We start from the raw sequence: 7392 nt of genomic DNA, 5'->3' as shown, positions 1-7392 counted from the left end.
TCGTCCTCATTGCACCACGTAGGTGACAACACACCTCTAAGAGCATCTCCAGCCGTTGGCCCCCCAGGGGCGCGTAAAACCGCCGTCAGGGGGCGAGCCGGCGCAAAAAATCGCTCTGGGGCGAGTGGGTTTCCAGCCGCCGACCCCAGGGCCGCCCCCAGACGTCGTTTATGTAAAAAAAGAGTATTCGGCGAAGTTCGGCTAAAATTCGGCAAACTGGGCATGTATTAGACATGTTCGACATTTTACATAGCAAATTTATTAAAACAAAAGGTCGAAACTACAACTGCGGGCAGAAGAAGTCGCTGAGCGCGGCGAAGTCGCCGTCGTCGGCGGCGGCCTTCTCCTCCTTGACGCGGCCACCCCTGCTGGACCCCTGCCCAGTGTCGCCATGGAGGATCGGTGGCGGTGGCCGCGCGTCGTCGTCGTCGCTGTCGTCGAGGACAACGACGCCTCCTTCGTTGCGGCCCCGGCGCTGATGTTCGAAGTGCTCTAGGGCGCGGCGCTGACGCTCCATCTCCATGTGCAGCTAGTCATCACGCGCGCATTTCAGGGCCGCTGCCTCGTTGAGCTCCCCGGCGCCGTGCTCCGTCTTCACGGCGGGGAGCCCCGGCTCCGTTTTCACGACCGTGAGCCCCGGCTCCGTCTTCGGTTTGACGAAGCGCAGAGGAGCCGAGCAGGAGGCACGCCGGCCACCCTTGTTTATGACGATGCCGGCGCTGCGAGTGCGCCAACCGAGCGGCGTCTCCGCTGCGGGCTCGGCCTTGACGTGGAATACCTTAGGTGAGCCAAAGGAATCGGAAGAGGAGAGGGAGGACGAGTGGGAGGAGGAAGTTGAGGAGGAGCCAAACCTCCTGGGCATCCATTGCCCGGCGCTCCGGCGGTGGACCGGGGGCGGCCGCCGCGGCAGGGTATGCCAGCGGCGGGTCGTTGCCGCCCTTGAGGTGCTCCAGCACGTCCTGGAGCGTGCGGCCGGGGGCGCCCCATCATACGCGACGCCCCTCGCTGTTCTTGACGCCGCCCACCACCGGCGCCGCGTTGGTGGATGCCGGCCTCTGCTCCTGGCGGTGCTGGAAGTACGCCGCCCACGACGAGCGGTTGTCGACGACGTACTGGGGGAGGATGCGCTGCTCCTTTGTACGGAGGCTCGCACGCAGTCGACCTCGGTGGCGAAGAAGGCGAGCGCGCCTCGACGTCGGGCACCGGGGGAATGGGCACACCCCCGTTGCTGAGCCTCCACCCTGTCGGCCCGGCACGCATGTCCGGTGGCGCCGGGATGTTCGCCTCGAAGAGGATCCACGCCTCCCACTCATGGAGCGAGTGGCAGCCGAAGCCGTTGGCCGCCGCCGCGTCGCTGGGGAATCGTGCGGCCATCGGGCTTTGGAGAGAGGGAGAGGGAGGGATGAAGCGTCGGCGAGCGGCTGCGCATGGGGGGAGAAGGAGAGCTCGGCGGCGTGATGTCTACCAAGCAACCTTCTCCTTGTAGACGTTGTTGGGCCTCCAAGTGCAGAGGTTTGTAGGACAGTAGCAAATTTCCCTCAAGTGGATGACCTAAGTTTTATCAATCCGTGGGAGGAGTAAGATGAAGATGGTCTCTCTCAAACAATCCTGCAATCAAATAACAAAGAGTCTCTTGTGTCCCCACCACACCCAATACAATGGTAAATTGTATAGGTCCACTAGTTCGGCGAAGAGATGGTGATACAAGTGCAATATGGATGGTAGATATAGGTTTTTGTAATCTGAAAATATAAAAACAGCTAATGATAAAAGTGAGCGTAAACGGTATTGCAATGCTAGGAAACAAGGCCTAAGGTTCATACTCTCACTAGTGCAAGTTCTTTTAACAATAATAACATACTTGGATCATATAACTATCCCTCAACATGCAACAAAGAGTCACTCCAAATGCACTAATAGCGGAGAACAAACAAAGAGATTATGGTAGGGTACGAAACCACCTCAAAGTTATCCTTTCCGCTCGATCTATTCAAGAGTTCATAGTAAAATAACACGAAGCTATTTTTTCCGTTCAATCTATCATAGAGTTTGTATTAGAATAACACCTTAAGACACAAATCAACCAAAACCCTAATGTCACCTAGATACTCCAATGTCACATCAAGTATCCGTGGGCATGATTATACGATATGCATCACACAATCTCAGATTCATCTATTCAACCAAAACACAAAGTACTTCAAAGAGTGCCCCAAAGTTTCTACCGGAGAGTCAAGAGAAAACATGTGCCAACCCCTATGCATAAGTTCATTTAACCCGCAAGTTGATCACCAAAACATACATCAAGTAGATCACGTGAATATCCCATTGTCACCACAGATAAGCACGGCAAGACAAACATCAAGTGTTCTCAAATCCTTAAAGACTCAATCCGATAAGATAACTTCAAGAGGAAAACTCAATTCACCACAAGAGAGTAGAGGGGAGAAACATCATAAGATCCAACTATAATAGCAAAGCTCGCGATACATCAAGATCGTATCACCTCAAGAACACGAGAGAGAGAGAGAGAGAGAGATCAAACACATAGCTACTGGTACATACCCTCAGCCCAGAGGGTGAACTACTCCCTCCTCGTCATGGAGAGCGTCGGGATGATGAAGATGGCCACTGATGAGGGATTCCCCCTCCGGCAGGGTGCTGGAACAGGCTCCCGAGAGGTTTTTGGTGGCTACAGAGGCTTGCGGCGGTGGAACTCCCAATCTATTATGCTCCCCGAAGGTTATAGGCGAAAGAAGTCTATCGGGGGAGCCTTGAGGGGCCCACGGGAGTGGAGGGCGCGCCCAGGGGGTGGGCACGCCCCCCTGCCTCGTGGCCTCCTTGAACCCTGACTTCAGCTCCACGTCTCCTGGATCACGTTCGTTCCAAAAATCACGCTCCCGGAGGTTTCATTCCGTTTGGACTTCGAAACACTGAAATAGGCAAGAAAACAACAATTTGGGCTGGGCCTCCGGTTAATAGTTTAGTCCCAAAAATAATATAAAAGTGTTTAGTAAAGCCCATAAACATCCAAAACAGATAATATAATAGCATGAATGCTTCATAAGTTATAGATGCCTTGGAGACGTATCAACATCCCCACGCTTAATTCCTGCTCGTCCTCGAGTAGGCAAATGATAAAAGAAATAATTTATGAAGTGTGAATCCTAGCAGGTGCACAAGTTTGATTAATGATAATTTCAATCACCTTTTCTAGCATGATTATATGTCATAACAATAGTTCATCTCATAAAACTTCTCAAGATCAAGTAACAAGCTATTCACATGTTAAAGCATAGACCATAAATTTTCTTGAAAACTAGCAAACTTCATTCTCAGTCATCAAACAATTACAATTCATCTTATTTTCAGGAAGGGTCTATGTCAGAGCTTTGATTTAGCAAACTTCACATACTCAACTATCATATAGTCTTCCATGATTGCTACCACTCAAAGCATAGTCTTATAACAAATAGCATCCATCGAACACAAAGAAAGATAGGGCTTAGTGTTTTGCCTCCCAACTCACTTATCATATAGATAATTGTCAACAATAACAATCCATGATCAAATATATTTGCATGGCCATATATGCTTAGATCTTTCCCAACACACGATGCTTGGCAACTAAAGAGTAGGTAGGAATGAGAAGGAATACTACTGACTCTTGCATAAAAGTAAAAGATAGGCCCTTCGCAGAGGGAAGCAGTGATTTGCAGAGGTGCCAGAGCTCGATTTTAAAATAGAGATGGAAATAATTTTGAGAGGTATGCTTTCATTGTCAACATAACAACCAAGAGTTCCCAATATCTTCCATACTACATAGATTATAGGCGGTTCCCAAACAGAATGGTAAAGTTTTTACTCCCCCTCCACCAACAATCATCAATCCATGGCTTGCCCGAAACAACGGGTGCCTCCAACTAACATCAATCCTGGGGGAGTTTTGTTTGCAATTATTTTTTATTTGATTTTGATCTTTTGATCATGGGACCGGGCATCCCGGTTACCAGCCATTTTTCTCGTGAATGATGAGCGAAGTCCACTTATCGTGAGAACAACACATCTAGCATGGAAGATACTGACAGCCCCTAGCCGCTACATGAGCGATTCGGGCATACAAAACGGAATATTATTTAAAGGTTTAGAGTTTGGCACATGCAAATTTACTTGGAACGACAGGTAAATACCGCATATAGGTAGGTATGATGGACACTCATGAAAGAAACTTGGTTCAAGGAATTTGGATGCACAAGCAGTATTCCCGCTTAGTACAGATATTTTGGCTAGCAAAGGATTCTAAAAAGCAAGCACCACATGTTGGAGGATCTATAACAATATAACTTCTATACAAATACACCCAAGCATAACTCATTACATTGTCTTCCTTGTTCAATTTCAACTAATTTACTGAGGTTTGAAAATAATTAATGGGGCTCACAATCATAGAAGATGCCTAAGATAGCGGAAATGCAACCTGGCTCCCGGGTCCAGATGCTCCCGCAGTCTGGACCACACATGTGCCTCGCGATTCCTGCATAGAAAAGTATTCTCCTGCGTATTTCGATTTAGAAAATGTACCCTGCCCACGCGCGAAATCACGTGGCTTGCTAACGCCGTTTCGGTACAGAGCGGGGATGACGGACACGTACGGTTCTGGACTCTTCTCCCCCACCATTCTACCTCCACCGCCCACCCCGCACCACGCGACGCTCCCCATCTCCCCCGCCCGCGCCGCCTTGATCCCTCCTCCGAGTCCTCCCCCCAGGTCCAGGCCGGCGCCGCCTTCTTCCCCCATGCTGCGCCGCCGCTACCTGGTTCCAGATCTAAAGCTTGGATTTTGCGGGCGGACCAACGACACATCCATCCCCAAGTGCCCCTGGCCATGGCGGCCGTGGTTCATGTCCACCTCCACTACCATTACCTCCACCATCCTCCGTCCGTCGCCTCGCTGACCCGGCCTCTTCACCTTGCCATGGCGCTCCCCACACCCTGCTCTCCTGCCTGCCCGCCTCCGTGCCCCCCTCCCCGCCTGCACCTGCCCCCTCGCCGTCACCAGCACAGATGAGCGGGAGGCAAATGGGGAGTTTGTGGTGGCCACATACAAGCTGGTGCCCGTCGACGACCCCCGTGCACAACTCCACTTCTCCCTTGGGCTATTTAGTTTCAGTTCAGTTCACTAGATTTGGGATATCTGATGAAAGACATGATTTTTTTACGCATTGCATCTCTCCTATACCAGGTTAGGAAGATTACTTGGATGCTTTTCAGGCTTCTCCAGCATTGACCGGGCATGCTCTCCAGTATGAACAATCACTTATTCAGGTACGCTCAGTTTCTTTTTTCGACGGGATTCACGTACGCTCAGTTCAGTACCTTCACACATTTAGAGCTGCTGATATTAACACAACAACCTGTTAGGATTCAGTACCTTTAGGTTTGTGTCAAAGTTGATGTGGGTGGCTTCAGTACCTAGACAAATTTTAGAGTTGTTGATATGGGTGGGGGTACTAGTTTCAAACAAGATCTCAGCAAAATGACAATGGCAGTTTAACTGAATCAGGGAGAGTTGCTTGAAAATTGGTACTGCGAAATGAAATTCTAGTGAACCTAGACTGAATCATGCACACACAGAAATGAATAAAACTTGACAGTCAAGTTTAACTTGTCATTCTGGGCGAAACTTGACTAAATCTCAATATGTACTGCAAAATCAAATTCTAGTGAAACTTGACTGAATCATTCATTCAGTGACAATGACAACGATATGGATGAAACTTGACTCAATCATGCAAACACATTTAGTACTTCACTTGTTCTCACCTCACTTTAATTGCAAAACGGCATTTCTAGTGAAACTCAAGAACACTTGTTTGTTTGCTGGTTCGATTAGCCAGCAGAAACTTTATTTGCTGAAACCACAATGACAACGACAATTCTTGTGATTGTTCTGATCTCACTACCACTCAATTCTTGTACTGAAACCACAATGACAATTTGGTTCTGCATAACCTCTGCTATATATGTCCAGTAGGATGTACTCTTGCAAGCCAGGACCAACTCAAGAAGTAGATTTATTAGATATCAGATTTTTTAGAATTGTAGATTTTTGTTGTGAGTTCACTAGTTCATTAGCATAAGTTCAGTAAATTCAGTCACTGTTTTTAACACTCTTGACTGTATATTCTCTGTATATTTGACTGTATTCAGATCATACAGTGACACTCTTGACTGCACAACAATAATCAGCGGCGCCGGCAGCCGAAGCGGACGAAGTGGCTGGTCCTGCGAGTGGCGGTGGTGGTCGCCTACGTGGCGCAGGTGGGCGTCGATGGTCATCCCCATGGCAGCGACGCAGGTGGGCGGTGGCGCTGAGCCCAATGGTGGATGCACTGGTCGCTCCCGTGCGTCGTGGTGGGCGAGGTGCCCAGGTGGGTGGCGGTGGTTGAGCTGCACAGGTGGTCGTTGGTGGTCGCCTCCGTGGCGGCGGTGAAGGTGGGTGGCGGAATTGGACCCGATGGTGGCTAGTGCGGGCGGTGGTGTTGGACGATTTTTCTTTATGTGGCAAAAATTATAACGAACTACATCTGCGACAAGCTTTTCTTTAGTTTTTATGTCTTGACTCGTACTCTATCATGTTTTTAATTTATTTATTTGAATCAGAAACTGAATCAGTATTTTTATCTGTTATCCTTTATTACTTTCACCTGACATGTTGGGATGGCTGACGCGGGGGCGTCCAAACAAACTATTTGTACCACGTGACCATGTACAGGTCCAGAGTACAGGTGCGTCAGAGTTCTTGACAGAGCCAACGTCCGTCCGCTTCCCCGTTGTAAATCGTCTATAGGTACACTGTGAGCCTGCAGTGATAAATCTTTTTCAATTTCTGTATTCCTCCGACAGTGACCTGCAGCACACATCCCCATGCTTGTCTGGGCGGCTCAGATTTCGGGTTCACCTGGACCCGAGAGCCAAAACGTCACTCCCTCTAAGATAGTATATTTATATGTGAAATCTCTCTTCCTTCAATATTCTTTCATGAATTGCTCAAGTGACCAATACAATGCTTGCTAACCTTCAATAAATTTACAACCTCTACTTCTTAGATGTGAAATCATTACTCCCCATGGGATAAGCAAATGAAACATATATAATTTCAGATTTATGACATTCAACTCATTCAACCATTTACTCATAGGATATAAATGAAGCACATGAGCAAATGACAAACTACTCAAAAAAATATAAGTGAAGATCAATGAGTAGTTAAATAATTATGTAGCTATGTGAAGACTCTCTCTCATTTAAGAATTTCAGATCTTGGTATTTTATTCAAACAACAAGCAAAACAAAATAAAACAACATGACGCTCCAAGCAAAACACATATC

General features: G+C 48.1%; 1 long non-coding RNA gene across 1 annotated transcript; it reads left to right on the top strand.

Annotated features, from left to right (window-relative positions):
* The first annotated feature begins 4661 nt into the window (after positions 1 to 4661).
* Positions 4662 to 6690, top strand: LOC119341713. The gene is made up of 2 exons (XR_005165250.1): positions 4662 to 5325; positions 6211 to 6690. It is a non-coding gene; the product is annotated as an uncharacterized LOC119341713 (long non-coding RNA).
* Positions 6691 to 7392: the final 702 nt, after the last annotated feature.

Source organism: Triticum dicoccoides, chromosome 7B, assembly GCF_002162155.2.
Source record: "Triticum dicoccoides isolate Atlit2015 ecotype Zavitan chromosome 7B, WEW_v2.0, whole genome shotgun sequence".
In the NCBI taxonomy this organism is placed as follows: Eukaryota; Viridiplantae; Streptophyta; class Magnoliopsida; order Poales; family Poaceae; genus Triticum; species Triticum dicoccoides.
The sequence above is the reverse complement of the archived record's forward strand: the minus strand, read 5'-3'. Positions and strand labels throughout refer to the sequence as shown.